Raw genomic sequence first — 18,666 nt, forward strand, 5'->3', positions numbered from 1 at the left:
AACACCTGTCCAAAAGGTACTTTTACATATTTTGAGGTGGCTGGACTGCTTGTATTGCAGAGTAGCTGCATCCAGCCCTGGGTTTGCCCAGGGCGGCGAGCAGATCCTCAGGCAGATCGCACGCAACTAGCAGGCTGCAGGCCTGAACTGGAAAGGTCATACCCTCAGCCAGGGATGGAAGATGTTTGCATGTCATTATGAAAGATAATTAACTAAACAAGAAGATAAGAACAGATGTTTAAGTGAGAGAAAAAGTGCATCTAATATGGTATCCTGTCTTTGACAGCAGCCAGCAGCGAATGTGCAGGGGAAGAGCATAAGAAAGAGGGATCTTCTTGCTGGCATTGCTTAGGAAAAAAAAAGAAAAGGTTGGTTATAAAGTGTCTCTTAGTTAAATTCCAGTAGTGACTTCCATCTTCCAATTTCCTACATTGTTTTTCTCAAGATGTCTTAGAGAGGTATGACATGCATTTAACATGATATACATGTGTCTATTTAGCAGACAATTCTAATGTTTTTATACTGAAAATACCAGTTTTATTCATGCATATTAGCATTTCTTCAGTATTTTAGGGAACCAGTTGGATATATATGAATTATGTTACCTAATGGTGCTTCAGAAATATGTATTTTTAATTTTTTTAATGATATTACAACTTAAACTTTCCAGCGTTTAGTAGAGAGAGTTTGTTTGTTAGACCTGCTTAACAGAAACAGCAGGTGGGTTGTCAGGTGAATGATGGCTTTTAGTCTTCCTAGAATTGAAGGATAGCAAATCTCTGAGTGGATCTTGTTGGGTAATTAGCATCAAGAGATGTTAGTTAGAAATAAAGTCAGAGTAGTCAGAGTTTGGCAACACTATTTTTTCCTGCGTATATACTGATATCATTTTGTTGTAAAAATATTTCCCTTGGGGAAAATGCTATTGTTTTCAAAATACTTGGAAAAAAAGTAGTAACTGTGTTTTTATTTTTGAAATTCATTTTGCTTTCTTTGTCTTTTACTGTATTACTTCATTGTGTCAGCTGTGTATAAAGGTGTTGTGTCAAATGGCAAGTCATGGTATGGTATGACACTAACAGGCTAGCAGATATGTTTACTATATCATGTCATACTAGTCAGATTTAATGTCTCTGCTATTAGCAGAGGTAGAGTGCACCTCTAGAGGATTTGGGTGTTAATAAAATTTCTTTTCTTGATCTTGTTTAGCAGTCCTGAAGGCTACTGCTTTCTACCTGCCTTCAGCCATGTGTACAGCATGCAGAGTAGCGCTGCCTAGTAAAATGTTGCTGCAGTTGGCTCAGGTCCCAGCAGCAGCCTGGCCATGTGAGTTCAGTGCTTTGCTAACCTTATACCCTGTTTATCAAATATTAGCTGTGCAGAGCGTTGTGCTGAGGTGGCATAGTGCCTGCTGTGCCTAATCAAGACATTTGGAGGTGGCTTGAGTGTTTGCACATGAAGTTGCAATGCCCCATGGCGTTCTTGCATGGTCAGAGTTTCTGTGGCTGGGTGTTCCTCTCCCTTCCTAAATATAAGTATCCTTGTGTCATCCCGGTGACGTAGGTAAGGTCTGTTATCTTCCCCATTTTACCAGTGGGGGAATTGAAGCAGAAAAAAATAAAGGAATTTCCAAAGGTGATGCAAGAAACCTGCAGTGTAGTGGAGTTTCCCAGACTCAGATACCTTCCTCCCAAGGCCAACACATTAATTTTAGGATGGTCCTTCCCTGGGACCAGCTCCCTTTGTGCAGCCCAGGAGGGACAGCATTGCATTGATCATATCTGGACATTTACATGCCTTCCAGAAGTCCCGCATTCTTCAGAAATGACTGGTCTGTCTGCCATTTTATACACAGAATTAACTCTTCTCAGACGGTAAGTGCATTTCTTAACTGTGTTGAAGCTATGTATATGCAAGACAAGAGAAGTAATCAAGAATAAGACAACATGTACTTGATATCATTTTCCATATACCAAGCTATAGAACAATGATCTCTTAATTCATTTGAGACTCGATCTGTTTAACTTAAAGAATACTTCACTTTAGGGTGAGGCTGTTTATATATGATAAAAGCAGTAGAGTCTCTACAGTTGTGTTGTGTGCACATTTCAGTGAGGATTAAGAGAAGAATTTGTTTCTCTCCTTCCTTTTTTTCCGTAGCTGAACTCAGGAAGTGGCCTTCAAGCAGATCTTGCACTGTTGTAAGAGTGTTAATGGTACCGTGTTTGTGCAGAAGCATTTATCGCTTAGTCACCTGACTGTACATCTAAATATTTGGTTTCTTTGGCCAAGAATCCGTCATGCATTTAACAAAAGGCTTTCTTTTCTTTTGTTTGCTTGCCTTGCCTTGCAAACAGAATTTCTCTCATCATAGGCAAAGGTGCTGAAACATCAGTCTGGTTAAACTAAAGCCTATTGTGGTGCTGCTGCTGATAGTATTTAGACTACTGTTAAACAGTGGTGAATACACTTACTCTTGCTCTTTCCCATGTGAAACGTGCGTGTGACATCCCACATGTATCCGGATCAGTGAAAACAGTCTTGCTTTAGCACATTTTTGCTTCCTTTTCACACATTTCTAATTTGCTCACCATTGATACAATTAACAATATTTTAAAGTGTCTTTTTGTTGGAGCTGCCCCTGTAACTGATTTTTGTAGCTGTGGTTGCTAGCAACAAGAAGTTTACAGTGAGGGAAGGCCAGTCCCGCGTTACTTTTGTGCTGATGTGAAACGCCGGGGAAGCAGGTGACGTCCAAAACTTTGTGTCCCTCGTTGGCACTGCTGCTGTGTGCATTAGGGTGCAGATGCTGTCACGAGGGTTGGATTCTGAGCTACTCTCTCCTCTCAGAAGCGCTACTGTGCGGTGACTAAATTTGAGCTCAGAAAGGGAACTGCTAAGCTCCAGTCTTACTTTTGACGTCTCTCCTTTCAAAAGCCTCGTGGGCTTTTGCCTTGTGGGCATCTTCGCATTGCTTGGCGTAGGGGGAGGTGAATGAGGAGAGCTCCCCATGGAGCTGGTGCAGAGGAAGGCTCTTCTGCGGGACACTCAGGGCAGGAGCCTAGCGTGGGCCTTGGTGACGTATGGCTGACAGGACTTTTTTAGCCGGTTTGAGCAGCAGTTGTTTGGTTATTCCTGTCTTGCTGGCTGGCACGAGTGCTCGTGTAGCTGTGTGGTAAACCAAATCAGGGAAGCAAAGTGACTGAAAAAGAAGTTAGTAAGCCGATGGCCCCTAGAGTTTGGTAATGCGAATAATCCCCTTAATGTTGGTTTACCTAAAAATGAGGAACTGATGAGGTGTAATGTTTGTGAGGCTGTACATACAGAATAGTTTTATTGTCACATTGTCCTTAGAAAAACATTTCTTGAACCACATTCAGGACATAACTGACAGACTTAAAAATATGTTTAGAAAAGAATATAGCAGGTGACAGACTTAATCCTCTGTGGCTGCTAGTACCGGAGACTGAGGAGAGAAAGATTTGAGCATAGTCACAAGAAATAGCTTTAAATAACCTGTTTTAAGGAACCAGTTCTTCCTGAAGCCAATTGTTTAGCATCATTGTGTATTATTCCACTGGCTTTGAGACATCGTACCTAGAAGAAATGCAATTTAATAGAGCATTTTCTATTTTTGCATTGTGGAAATGGCAGTTTTCTATCAAGTCTACAAGTAAAAATTTTCCATCCTATTACTCCTGCTGATATTTCCTTTATGCTTTCTTCCACTCCTAATTCAACTGTTTGCTAAGGCCGAATTTATGGCCATTTCTTCTCTCCAAGATGCAAGAGCAGAACGGTGGCGGTCACCCCCGTCCCTTGGGTCCCCAGGCAGCTGACACACCCAGCGTGACGGAGCCTCTGCTCGGCCTGGCTGCTTGTGGGGAGGAACGGGAGATGATGGCTGCGAGAGGAGAGGGGCTACCAGCGGGTTTGATGAGCCTTTCTAGTGTGGCACAAACACCAGACTGGGAGGGTAGGCAGATGTCTGCACTGCTGGGCATCAGCAATGCTGCCCTGCCCAGGCAAGCTGGATGCGTGTCATACCTTCTGCGTGCTGCCGCTCTGGTTCAGTTTTGCCTTTCTGGTTATTTGTGGTTCAGTTACTCATGTCACGAGAGTTGGGGGGAAAAAAAAAGGATGATTTTTTTTTTATCATCAGCAGGGAGCCAGCTCAAATCATGAGAGATTTTTTGCACTTACTACTTTCCCTTCTCTAAGTGTTTCCATCTGTCCTTGCTGTGGGTGCAGGGTGTCCCTGTTCTGCAGACCTAGGGAGGGAGAGGTTAATGCTGACAGAAATGCTTAGGTTGTCTGTACTCTGAGGTAGCCTATATATAACTGTATAGAGAAAAGGCTATATGCTATGGTATATATGCAATTAGATATGTAGTTCCCCTGTCTAGGGGCTTGGCTCTTCCTGTGGCCTGGCAGGTGGGAGCCCTGTGGGGCTGCTTTCTTCTACCAGTGGGACTTGGGTAGGAGTTAGCACCAGGAGCTGAGTTTTTCTTTCTTCACAGCTTTTCTCCCTCTCTTTCTGCCTTCATGGAGGTGCTTGTCGGTGCGCTGGAGGTGGTGGGAAGAGAGCGGTGCAGCAAGAGAGTTGCAGCAGCGCTGCCAGCTACTGCGGCCTGTGCTCTTCCTCCCCCCCTTCCTGTGCCGGCACGGCGAATAGCTGCCGCTGCCTTTTAACACCTTCTGTGGTACATGAGCGCGCACTGGTTTCTGCCGCTAACGGGAGAAGAAAGGAGTCTTGCGAAAACGCAAGCTGTGTTTGGTCATTCCCAAGCTGTGAATGTTTTGATGGATTTTCTTTTTCCTGCACCTTCAGTAAAAGGTTTAAAGGACTTAGTAAGGATCGTTGGCCGTGAATTAAGAAGGTCTGTCTTTCTGCTTGAAAATGGATCATGTTTAACTGCTAATAATGTGCAGTGATACAGGTACACTTTAGACTTCTCGCACTCATTAATTCTTAGCAAAATGAAATTCATATGAATAAATACAATACTGATGAAGTTTTTACAAACTTCATTTATCAGGCCACATCCTTTTCCTGTTGTTTTCCTGGTAAGCAGTTCTAAAGTCAAGTATTTAAACATTTTAGCATAAAATTTCTCTGGTCTTGAGCATTTTTTTGTAAATAACCACAACCACTGAGGCAAAAGTAACTAGAGCTATAGCTTCGACGCTTATTTAGCAGTCAGGCTTGTGATCTGAATTTAGGGGGGAGGTGGGGAAAGTGTTAGAATAGCTGTTTTTCTTACTGTAGGATTTTTTTTTTAATATTCCTACTCTGCTTCACCTTTTGCAGAGTTGATGGTAGATTTCTTCTGAGTAAATTGTTCTGGGATTCAGCAAATTGTTTCTTCCATTCCTTCTCTTCCTGCAGGTTAATTAGCATATACAGAGCATGCCACATCTCAGCCAAGTCTCTTCCTGGACAATTACTGGAGGTTAAAAATCCATTCCCCTCCAGTAGGAAAAAGAATAATGATCCTAAATTAACTATTTGTTGTACTTGCTTTCTTCCCTTAACCTGAGCTTGTTTATCAGACTAAGAAATATTGACCATTTCTTTGCAAGACCATTCTCGCTTATGACTCTGAACTCAGGAAAAGATGCAAGTTTGGAGGAAAAACCACGCATGTGAATTTTAGTGTAATTCCCCTAGAAGCAAATGGCCATGTTATGTAACCACAGATTACTGCTGTTCTGCTCAGTAGCATCTTCCACGCAAATATCCAAGTGTGGAAGGGGAGGGAGGGTAGAGGGAGATGCTACTCAGCATGGCAAAGAAATTTAGGGTCTGGTCCTCACAACACGTAAGCAACAGACTAGAAAAAAGAGGTGTGTGATCCTTTTGTAAAACCACTTGTGTTTGTTAAGTTGGTGCTAATTACACCATACCACTTCTTTTTTTATGTAGTGGCACCGCAGAGCAAATGAGAGAGCTGGGTTTTGTTCTTTCGCATTCAGTTGAATTTAGAAAACCTGAGTGGTGCAGCCAGACACTCTCCCGTTCCACCTGTACAAAACCACCAGAGGAAACCAAGTGGGCCAGGCGCAGCAGAGGGCAGAGGTGCTTCGGCTGCTGAGCATGCAGAGAGCAGAAAATGCACAGCTTGCCTTCATCGCCCAACTACAGCTTGTAAGGGTTTCTCAGGGCTTATCGCCGCACCGCAAGGAAGGGGGGAGAAGAAGACAAAGGCATGAACTTGGGCCTGGCTGTGTTGAGGAATAGCCCATGTGATCCCAAGTACTGCAGCCTTGCGTGCTCCTCGTGGTGGGCTGCAGCTTGGAGGTGGGCACTCTCCTCTTCAGCAGTCTCTCTGCAGTCTGCCAGTAACGAAGGGCTGTGTCCTGAAGTGCTTTCTTGCCAAATAGGTCTGTCTGGTTGCCTGTTTGCTTTGCACTGAGGTGCAAGAGGCAACTGGGTGGCATTTGGCTGCTGAAAGAGCTTCCAGGCATCTTTTGGGCCAGCAATAGGGAATGGGATCTCAGTGCTGCACGGTGAACCTTCCTTGACAAAGGAAACAAAAGCAGTGTTTTCATGTTACAGAGTCATTTCATTACCGTGCTGTTCTTTACTTTTTCCGCGAGCACCATGTTCTCCACCCCCAGGCACGCACAGTACCTTTGGGTCTCCCTGCTTGCATAAATGAGAAAGAAGAAAGGTGACTCAGTCCTGTGCCTTTCAACATACAAGAAAAAGCAGCTTTTTCTCACTGATGTGGGAAATCTGGGGCAGATTCTCTGAAGAGTCCTGGCTTGGCTCTCTAGCAAAGGGGAGACAGCCCTGAGAAGAGGTGACTGCCCAGATCGGGGAAGCTAGGTGAGGAAAGTCCTTGCATGCCAGGGATGGATGGAGGTGGGCAGGAAGCCAGGTGCTGTGCCGAATTTTAGAGACAGGGCTGGGGATTATGGGCAGGAAGGCTGCGGGGCCACGCTGGGGCATGTGTGATGGCCACGGCTGCTCCTGGGGCTGTCGCAGACAGGGTGGCCTGTCCCCCGCCCCGGCCAAGGGCTGAGCTCCTGCCTGGGGTGCAGCCTGCGAGGGCAGATCAGCTGAGAAAGGTGAGTAAGGAACCTTCCTCAATTTATGACAGCTCAGCCACAAACCAGTTTGCAGAACTGAAATGTAAGCTTAAAGTGCCAAGTTTTAGGTGCAAGACTTAAGAAAGAGAGGGCCTGTGTTTCAGCCAAGACTGTGGAAATCTGTTGCCTGAAATATTAAAATTCTGAGCAATGGGCATTACCTCAGAAAGCTGAGGAGAATTGTGATGTGTTGGGTACTCTAGACAGTGTAACCCCTTGAAAAACAAATCTCAGTCTAAGAGCACAGCTGGGCCAGCATATATTTCATAGGAAGCCGTGCATTTGTTGAGAGGCTGAAAGTGGTCCTGGAATCCTCCTGGCCAGGTGTAGTAGTAGCTCAGCCTGTGGTGATGGTGAACAGACAGCGATTTATTTGGATTGTTTCATGATGTACTTTATTTTGACTTACTGCTGTGATTGATTTAACATTTCTCGGTCCCCTGCTAGTCTCTCGCTCCACAAAGTCTTTGAAGAGGATGAGGTTTAAGGATCTGTGTCAGCTTTCGGTCATGCTCCCGAGTGGATTTACGCACTCTGTCCTTTGGGAATGGGCTTCTAAAGTCTGTGCTTGTATTAAAGATGTATGCAAATACACCCCATAAAATTAGTGGGGTTTAAATTATCTAGTGGGGATTAAATTATCTTTAATCATTTTGAAAAATTTCAATACCTGATGCCTCCTAAGAGCCTGCTCTTAGAGATACTTCTGGTTGCAGAGCTCAGTCATGGAAGACTTTGCCAGTATGTAAAACCTTGCTCACTAGCAAGCCTGTCTGAAAGGACCATAGCTTGGCCATGGGTGTCACTGCCAGGCACCGAGCACTCCCAGGGGCTCTGCAACCTCTTCCTCAAATCTCCTCTTCAAACAGGGGTTGGTGGCTGGTGCTCGGGGCCAGCTGTGCTGCTGCCCTGGCTACTGGGGCAGCTGTAATGGAACAAAAAACCCAACCCAACCATGTAAACACCCTCTCTTAAAAAAACCAAAACAAAAATCCCACAATCATTTTTAAAAAACTTTGTTAGGAATGACAATTGTCTGAGATTATGTCGAAGCTTGGGTGACTCCTGCCCATGTATTTCTGATCTTTGGGCAGCTGCAGACTTTGCCAAAGCTCACGGTGTGTTCTTCACTTTCCAGGCAAACTAAACAAGGGAATGGCAGACTGCTCGTTTTTCAGGAAGAACTGGAAAAACGGAGACCTGCAGACTAGGCTAATGATGGTGAGTCCTTTGGCATGGACCAAAATTTCAGATAGCGTCTGCCACACTGGGCTCTAGTTCCTTTGAAAATAAATTCAGGGTTAGATGTTGAGAAGGGTCTCCATCAGTGGGTGAACTGGATGCAGACAGGATGGAAAGATTTATTTGGTCACAGTGCTCAGTTTGTACAGGGGTAGACTAGGAAGCAGAATGCAGCAGAAAGGAGAAAACAGCTTAAAAGCAGGACACAAAAAAGCCACGGCTGCCTGACCAGGTGTAAAGGCAGATGTAAAGGCAAGTGTAAAGGGCAGAAAGCTGGTGGGGAGGTTGAGCTGGGGACCAAGGGTAATGGAGTGGCTCCTTGCTGTTTTCTACCTCCTGGGCTCTGGGAGACATGGTATGTTGTATGTTCTCTTAAAAAATTATGTATTAAATCTTGTCAGCTTATCACAGGGGAGAATTCTTGCTGGTTTGTTTGCTGGAGTTGAGCTGAATGTGACAGTGAAATTCTGTCCTAAAGATCAACCTGAACAGCATTTTTACATAGTAGACCAAGCACTGGGGTGCAGTTAGGGGACACTGGAGTACTTTTACTTCACGGTGAGACTTTTTTGCTGCTTTTCTTGTCCTGTCTGCGCTATTGAGCCAACATGAGGGCAATTCCCACTGAGTTAGACTGAAATCTGCAAGTGATGACACTTGAAGCCTTTGACTGTGCTCTAAATGAATAACGGTGTAAGAGAGAGCGGACTTTTGCTTTCCAGCATGGGTGTGGAAAGGGAGTGCATGCTGCTTTTCACATGCCATCAGCATCACAGCTAGCTGTGCTCTGACTGCAGCACCAGCTTTTGCTCCTGCTTACTTTGCATTTTCCCAGAAAACAGTAGTTAAATGAGGTTTTACAAAGTATAGCCAGCATATAATCTGTTTGACAGGGATGTGTAAATAAGAAATGATCCAACTGAATTCCCCAGGTTGAATTTCCAGCAGTGGAAGTCAAAAAAAGAGAGAGAACAGAAGGTTTTGCTATGTAAATCAGGCGAATGTAATTTAGATTCATCTAGAGAAGCCTGTGATTCAGAATGAATCATGCCATCTACTTTTCAGAAAAGATTTAATTCTCAGGATGTCTGTGTGTTTCCACTACAAAAACCTAAAGAGAAGCTGGTTTAGGAGGAGATACTTTATGTAATACTTTTACTATCTCTAGTGAGGTTAGTGCTTGATGTTCTCTAAAAAACAAAAAAAGACAAAAAAGAAAACATACTTTCCTGAGTTTTGTTTTCGACATTTTAACCAGTTAAGCAATCTCCTGTAGTTTCAATGAAATCATGTCACTGGGGCTCTGCTTTGCAATAATATGGTTTCATTAAGTTAGAAGCAGGGAGCTGGAGATATGAATAGGTCTCTGATTTTACTGGAACTGTATTGCACTAGGCATACTTAAGAAGATATGGTGCAGTGGAAAATGGAAAAAAGGATTTGTAAGAATTCAGTGCAGTTTTATTGAAGGATTTACACAGTTTCAGCATTTTTTTTCTCAGCTGCTCTAAGAACTGGGGGTGAGTCTTGCTCTCACCGGATTAGAATTATTTGCCTTAGGAAAAGGCTTGGTGTAGGACTGCAAAAAAACCCACAGTCTACTGTTAAAGGTTCAAAGTACAGAGATAACCAAAGGTACTAGCATCTTCTAAAAAACATGACTTATTCCTCATCCATTTATGAGAGTCCAGTAAGTATTGAGGAAAGTTTCCCAGCCAACGTAAGCTTGAGCAAAGGGAAGGCTAATCACAGCGCAAAGTTATGTTTACCCACTAAGTAAAAAAATCAAAGGTTTGAGAAACACACCAGAATCTTCACTTCCTCTAATAACACCTGGCAATTAGTAGATTTAATGCAGATATTAAAGACTGGCTGATTGAATTCTTATCAGCCTACAAGGGCTGTCACACACTAGTCTCTTTTCCAGGGTTTGAATGGTTTCTGGCAGAATTATTGGCTGCATCCTCTTTTTCAGTAATGAGTTGACTGGGGTGGCAGGGCTGTTTATTAAGCAGCTGTGGGGTTTTAGTACAAGGATACAGACAAGCAAGTACCTGAGGGATGTGGAGCAGCTCAGAGAGGTGATTTGGGAGCCAAGCTGTCCTGGCAGCCCTCTGTCCCCAGCGCGAGGGGCTGGTGCTTGTCAATGGCAAGCCAGACCTCGCAAAGTTGAATTGCTCTCTGGAGAAAGTTGGAGCGCTTCACTCTCTGTTGAGGGAGGCTTGGTTGTGTCTTTATTTGGCACCTCGGTGCCTCGCTTGGGCTGGGAGCAGTCTCCCTGCTCAGGACAGTGTGGTGTATTCAGCAAAACGCAGTTAGGAAATACTGCTGCCAAGAGGAACGCTGGGAAGCAGGAAAGTGAAGCTGAGCCCTGGTGCTGCTGTGGGAGGCCAAAACTAAATCTTAGTTTCATTTCAGCACATTGTCCAAAAGATGGAAAAATGTTACTCATATGGCTGGACAATATTCTTTGCTCTCTCCATTAGTTTTTCACTGGAATACCTCATGTCCTTATTTCTAGGCTGCATTTTTTAAAACAAGAGCAGTCTCTTTGGTCTGTGATTTTGATGTATGCATCAAAGCTGTTGTTGGCATTTTCCAGAACAACACCCCTCACATATATAAGTTTAGAGTGCCTTATTTCAGGCAGTAGGAAAAAGGATGCAGGGGACTAGGGCCTCAAAACTGAGCAAAAAGAAGCAGTTTTCCCTTCTATTTTTTAAGTGGGAATCTGTCTGTTCTTGAGGCTGTTGCTCCACAGCAAGGGGGAAAAAAAAACACCTGTGTTTTTAAATCTCCTGCAAACCTAATGCCTTGCAGGTAGCAGCCTGTTTTCTGCCGTGCTTCCAGGTGCGACCGTGGGGTCCCAGGATGCAGGCTGCAAATGGTGCTGTGATATAGCTGGTATATCGACACCCGTCAGCGTTTCGGCTGTGTCCCTGTTGCGGAAAGGCTCTGGGCATGTTGAAAAGGACTGTTGCAGAAGCTCATGGAGGCTTTGCAGGACTGCTGAAATTGCTGTTTCATTCCACCAAGAAGCAGCCTTCAAGGCTCTTGCTGTTATTTTCTGCCTAGGGTTGTGGAGCAGCAGATGTGCCTGCCCAGATGATGCAACAGCTGTCAGCTGAGATGGGAGCGCTGCGTAAGCGAGGGCTGCTCCCCACCCCGCGGCAGCTGGCCAATGCCTTTTGTGTGAAGGACTTGGTCCTGAACCGAGGGCTTGCGAAGGACTTGCGGAAGTGGTGAGCTGAAGGGAGGAGGAGGTGAGCACCAGAACTTAGCTACTTTTGAACAACTGCATCTCCTGCATGCTCTGAGCCTTGTCCTGAGGTCTAAAAGTATTTCTTGCCTCCCCCTTTGGCTGTATCTGAAGGTTTACATGAATAAGCCCAGAGGGCTTCAGTATAGGCACTCAGAACGTATAAAAGCAACCTGCATGGTGTGGAGGCGGTGCCAGATGCTGGGTGAGGGTTTTTTTTTTTTGTAGCGAAGGATATCAGACAACCGTCTAAGCCTTAGATGACATCCTGGTGCCTCAGAGCAGACTTTACTGCAGCTCTGTCTGACTTTAAAGTTACACATAAATGCAGTGGTGGCTGAGTTCGCTCCTGAGAAGATGAGTCCTGAATGTAGAGGTGCAGCTGCTGGGGAAAGCAGTGCCTTCCCTAAGTTGTGTCAGCAAAGGGGAAATGACACTGATACCAAAAAAAAAATTAAAAATCAATGGTTCTTGTATGAATTTGGCTTTGGTGATCCCTCTGTCATGTGGTATGCTGCAATGAGAACTGCCAAGTTTCCATGTAATTTTGTAGACATTTTCAAGTGAAACAAATGAGAACAAAATTTCCAGCAGGACCAAAGGCAATGAGTTGTGCCACTCCAGGGACACAGAATCGCCTTGTAAGGCCTCCTGAGTTACAGCGGCTAGTGTGTTACTCCCTGTCTAATTCACCCTTTTGCTCCCCATTTTTATGACTTAGATGAAGAGCAGTCTACACAGCAGAAATAACACTTTTCATCTTCAGTCATTCTAAGTTCCTCAGATGAAAGGCACTGTAGAAATACAACTGTTCTTAGTCTGGTGATGTGTGCTTCACTGCTAATGCTTACTTTAATCTCTGTATTTGCCAGATGTAAAAAGATAAACAGAAGATTGCTTGTGTGAGCTTGAAATGTCCCTGCCGGAGGGGTAAGTTTTGTATCTCTGCAACCTGCCAGCTAGCACGGAGGTAACAGAACTGCAAAAGCTCATTGCACAGTGATATTTTGTGGCAATCGGTTCCTAAGAATTCTATTCAAATGTAACTAACTCTCTTAGCAACAGAAAGTCATTTCAGGTATGCTTTTAGAAGCAGCACAGAATTCCCCGCACACATTTACAGGACAAATATTTTTAGCCATTTTCGAAACCACTAACTGTAGCCAAAGGAGATTGCAAACCTATGCGGACCTTTGTCTCAGTGTCCATCCCCCTGCCTGCTGCTATGTCTGTAGGGTGGCAAGTAAGGGACCGCTGGCAGCCCATTGCAGAGGCATTGCTTGCCCTGTCCCCAGAGGCACTGCATGCTGCGTACCCCATCCTGCCCGGGGAGCGGGGTATGCCTCTTCTGGTGTGGAGCAAGTCTTTCACCCTGTTGCAGGAGGTACCTGGGGGGAGAGCAGCAGGGGCTGTATGTGGGCAGGGGGAAGGCTGCCTGCTCAGGAGCTGGTGTGAGGTTGGGTGGGAGCCATGGGGAGAGATGCGACGGCAAAGGGCAAGGCTTTTAGGGGAGCTGGGCAAGCGCGTGCACTCAGGCTGTGGGTGAGAATCGGCAGCTTGGAGACATCTCTGGGTAGGTACAACATCTCGCCTTGGGCTGGAAGAAGGGGCTTTCTGCGTCTCCCATGTTTTTATTCCAGGAGCAGGTTTGGGTCTTTATTTGCAGGCTTTGGACTGAAGCCACTTCAGGTTGCACAGATGTTCACTTCCCATGTTAAACTGCAGCAGTCTCAGATCACCCTCGGTAACAACCACTTTTCACCACATGCTGCAGCATCCTCTTTTCCTCTTCCTCTGGGCCTTCCTTCCCCTCTACAGAGAGAGCTGGCTAGTGTGTAAGAGAAGAAGATACTACCCCTTTCTTTTGGAAACTGTGAGCCTTTGAGCAATTCTTCTTGTACTCTGTGTGTTGGCAGCAGGGGGGAGCAGCCAGAGCAGAGACCATGTCCGTGTGGCTCGCCTCTGTGTTTCTCTCTGCGCTTAGTAAACACAGAAAATTGAAATCTAACCGTGCCCGTGCGGTGTTCCCATTCTCACTGTTGTGTAAATAACAAAGTCAGATAGATTTCTCTTCGATTGCTCAGCGAGAGCACATTTCTGCTGCTTTTTGCAGTGACAGTTTCCCCTCTCCTCCCCTTGAGAACAACCTCTTGGGAAAACTGAACTCCTGTTTGGTGCGTGGTGGCCAGTGTTCCTTTGTCCTCCAGGCATCTGTCCTCCACCAGAGTAGTGTCCCGGCTGCTGCCGCTCTCCGTTTGGATGTGAGCATGTCCGTGCAAGCTCTTGTGGTAGCATGGCTGTTGGCAGAATCATCTAAGGAGGCAAGAGGTTTGTGCATAGAGCTAATGGGCTCTTCATGGCTGGAAAAAGTGAACAGACTTTCAGGTGCGCAGGCTGTGCTTGTGTGAAAAGGCCTGACAGAGGATTTGTGTACCCAGGAGCTCGCGTGTTTTCTCCCATTATACTCAGGGGGAGTCTCAGAGAACGCTGCCTCTCTCCAGCTCCTCTCCTCTAGTTTGGGTGGAAGGACTGAGAATGTGCCAAAGACCTGTGGGAAGGAATTAGTCTAAGGTGGAAAGCATGCTGAGTGTGGGAAAAAAAACTTCAAAGCCATTTTGATGCGAGACTCAGAAAGCTCTGTGCCTTTGAGAACACCATAGCATCGGTTTCTCTTTCATTCATTTGCGTGCATTTTGGACAGGTTAAGTTGTGGTGTTGGAGAATAACCTTTGAGTGGAGTATCGTTTAGAGCGGCCCACAAAGATGTGAGGTTTAGTAAAGATATCTCTCTGAAGATCAGTTTCAGTGTTTCAGCCTGTTTTAACTTTATTTTGTGATCTGCAGGCTGTCTTAGACAGTGGGGTGGTTGCTCTTCTCACTCTGCAGAGCTCTGTATACTGGCTTGAGATAAGCTGCTAAAGCAACATTTAATTAAGAATATTAGGCTTTATTTGAAGAAAGTTTGAGAGGAATGATTGCTGATCATTCTCTCATGGCAACAGCTCGGTCCATTTTATGTTTTCTAACCTATTTAATCAGAACAAAATGCTGCAGAACTGCCCCAGAAGAGCATGCCCCCAGCTGTGCCCAGCCCAGCCCAGTGCGAGAAGGAAGGTAGAAATCGCCCCTCAGGGGCTCTTTCAGCTCCCAAATCACACAGTATCATAAAGGCAGTTTTGTGAAGGCTGTAAAAAGAAGTTTTCATATTAGATCTTCTGCTTGCTATTAAACTGGTCGAATTTACAGCAAATTTTTTTTGTTAAAAATCATTAAGATAAGTTAGTTCAAAATGGCTTTCAGGGCAATATTACCTTTTTTAATAATCCAGCATTATTAAACTTCTACTTTTATAGCATTTGAAGTTAGTGGAGTTACACTGATCTAAAATTTGGAGAACTTAAGACGATATAACTAATCTGGCAAAGGGATGTGAAAAGAGTTTCTGGAAAATTGTATTTTATTTTGTCCAAACTACTTTCATTCTATATATGCTCTCAATTGCTACCTGGGTCAGCCAAATAAGGCTTGGGGATCACAATTACTATTGAACAAATACTAATGGTAGAAGGTCGATGGATCTGATAAAACGCCCCAGAAAGCAGCGGTGCTCTCCGGCAGTGTGGGGACCTCCAGGGTTTGGTTGCTGGCATAGCTGCTGAGCTGATTGCACGGTTTGGAGGACCGTTGCGGGGCGCGGCTGGAGAAAGCCCTCCTGGTGGCATGCCAGCAGATGCAGGCGCAGAGAGCTTGCTTCCATGGGCCCTGAATTGCAGATGAAAGTCAGTGGGGTGACCTGAGAGCTGCACGTGACAAGAGGGAGAAAGCAAAGCCTTGGGACTGTGGGCTCTTTTATTTCATAGTATTAAGAGGCTGGGTAAAAATATGGCATTTGGGTCAGTAGTACTGGATGGACTGCAGGAGACATGAGAGGATAATTATTTTTGGAAAAAGAAAAGAAAAAAGGATCGTGTTTAGTCAACAGAAGTAAGTGTGTTAACCTAACACACGCAGACTTCCTTACCGTGGTTGGTTTATTCCACTGTGATATTCTGTTTCTAAACAAGTCCTTGCACAGGAGTATTCTAATCCGTATGAAATGGATTAAAAATTGTTATACTTGATTATTGCCAAACAAATATAAATGGGACTCCCTCATCCACGTTGGCCTGTTTTCTTGCTCAGACAGACAATATTCATTTTAGCACAGCCAAATGTCAAACCTTTCTTGCAAGGTGGCACATCCCAAGCTAGACTGGGCATGTGGAATCCCAGAGCCGTGGCAGTGGATCAAGGTGGTACCTCATATAAATAGCTGCTTGCGCATGCTTTCCTCATGCAACACTGGACTTCAGAGAATAAATATGATCCACAGATGTTTAAGGAAGAGGAATCAAAGTCAAAGTAGGGCAGGCACAATGCTTAAGCATTGTGAAAATGTGTAGGAAAATTGGATAGGGTGTAGAATACAGCATGATGGGATCCACTGGCTCACAGCTGAAACCAGAAACTTACTGAGTAAAATGGAGTGAGTTTTTTTTTTTTTTTTTAAGTTTTTAGACTAATGGTGATTACCTGTTTGAGTAGTTTGCTTAGTTTGAGAGGGAGTGCATTCTCTTCAGCAGATAGAAATCTTTAGATCAGGAATGAATTCCAATATCCTGTTCTCTAAGGAGTTCCATCATTTAAACAGGATTTCTGTCAAGATTCAGGTCAGATTACTGGGGGTGCAAGGTCAAAATTTTTTTTACCTGCATTATATGATAAGTAACCATAGGTAATGCCTTGGTCAGTTCTGCCTTAATATCTGTGAATGCCTGTATTGGGCATGTGATTGGATACAAACAAAATAGCTTTGTATGTGTATTTTCACCTGGGTGTTCTGAAACAATCTTGTCCAGAAGAATTCAGATTAAATACAGCTACCCTTTAAAGCCTGTGGTTAATTGCATCAGCTTTTCTTCAACACACAGAAGAGAGCAGAACTGAAAATGTAATTTTTAAAGGCATCCTTATGGGTGTTTTTGGTTAGCACTTGAGTGTTTTTTTTTTTTAAACTAGGCCAGTCCTTCTTTGACATTATAGTAGAATTGATTCCCTGGGAGTAGGAGGGCTGAGGATGCAAGGGGTTCTCAGTCAGTTACCCACCATCTTCATGTGTGTTAGGGCTAACATTGAGAGAAAAGAAACTGCTTCTGTTGTGCAGTCTGAAAATTGAAATTGTGAACTTGTATTGACTCAGGAAGGCTTTTGTTGTTGTTTTTAAAATGTCAAGCGCTTTTCAGTTTTATTCATCATCAAAAGTGTATCCCTTCTCAAGCTGCGTGGAGTTTTTTGCTTGTTTTTGTCGCTGCTATAAAGATAAAACCAGCTGGAGGTTCTCCAGAGTTAACAGTATAAATTTCATTAGAGGAGCCTGCATGGAAAATTCTGTTTTCAAAAGAACTGTAATCTTAGCTGTAAGTCAAGGACAGAATTTAAGCTTATTATTTAAATTTAAGTTCATCTTGAAAAGCAGTGACTTGAAAGTGACACCCTCTTACTCAAAAGATCTGCTTTTTTGTGATAAAAATTTGACTATCATAATAGCCCCATGAAACCAACACAGCTGGACTCCCTTCCTTCTTTCTCTTCCTTCATTATCAGAAATGTAAAGTATGTTTAGGCAGGCTGTTCTCTTTTACATATATAACAGGCAAAATTTGAGACAAATGGGGTTATATGTAAAATCACTTTTGACCAACAAAACAGTGGCGCTGGTAATGATAAATAGAAGGAAAAATAGTCCAATTTAACTTTCGGTGTCTGTTGTCTGAATTTGCTGTGGTGTATGGACTGAGCAGACTGAGTCTGTAGACCGGTGGTACATAGTGGTCCCATCACTCCCCATTCTTACAGCTATATTTCACAGGCAGACCACTGTTTCCTTTGTTGAAAAAAAAAGGTTGATTTCTTTCTGAAAGTAGAAGTCTCATCCAGAGAGACCTGCTCCTCAAAGAGCTCCTGTCTCCCTTCCCATGTGTGCCGGGACTCTGCTGCCGACCAGGCGCTGGTATGAACTTTCTAACCCTGGCAGATCAAACTTCTCCCCATACCCGATTAAGAGAGCCGTAAGCATTTTTTCTCTCTGGCTGCTCAGTTTGTACCCTTACTCATTTTATGATTATGAAATGCTCTTTTCCAAGTACTTAGTGATAAATCAGTTGAAGACAAGGATATTGCTTCATTAGTCCTGACTTCAAATATAGTAGCCTTATGTGATGGCTCATAGATGCTTGCCTGGTGATTTTTAGGCTGCTAGTGCATTTCTTCAGCTTTGGGCTGTGCTTGCAGTGGAGCTATTGACAAACAGTGCTGTAACATCAGCAGCGCTAGGAGGTGGCTTTTTGTCTTGGAAGGAAAAAATAAGTAGGCTTGCTTTTGTTGAGAATCACAGAAAGGTGGGAAGGCACCTCTGGAGTCCAGCTCCTTCTCAGAGCAGGCCTGCCTCCAATGCTACAGCAGCTCAGCTGTGGCTTTGTTTAGTTACGTCTCGAAACCCCCTATGGATGGGTATCACACAGCATCTCTGGGTAACCTGTGCCAGTGCTGCCTTACCTCCTAGTGCAGAAGTTCTTCCTAATCTTGAACCTGAACCAAGGGCCATTACTCCTTGTTATCTTGTCAGGAACTGCTGGGCAGGGTTTGACTCTGCCACTGCCCTTCCGGCACACCAGACAAAAGCAGCCCAGCTCCCTTGATCTCTCCTCACAGGCTGGCTGCCCTATGCCCCAATCATCTTCCTAACCCTCCCTTTCACCCTCTCCAGTTTCTCCACATCCCTCTTAAACTGTGAGGCTCAAAACTGGACATGCTCTTCCAGTGCAGCCTCAGTAATACAAGTAGAGGATAGTAGTAACTTTTCTGTAGGTGCTGGCCACACTTTTAATGTAGCCTGGTGTCCGTTTTGCCTTATTTACATGAAGAGCACAACATTGGCTCGTATTGAGCCTGGTGTCCACCATCACCCTTCCAGGAGGGCAGCTGCATCAGCCTTTGTCTCCCAGCCTGTGCCAATTCATGGGGTTGTACTG

This window comes from Apteryx mantelli, chromosome 9, assembly GCF_036417845.1.
Source record: "Apteryx mantelli isolate bAptMan1 chromosome 9, bAptMan1.hap1, whole genome shotgun sequence".
In the NCBI taxonomy this organism is placed as follows: domain Eukaryota; kingdom Metazoa; phylum Chordata; class Aves; order Apterygiformes; family Apterygidae; genus Apteryx; species Apteryx mantelli.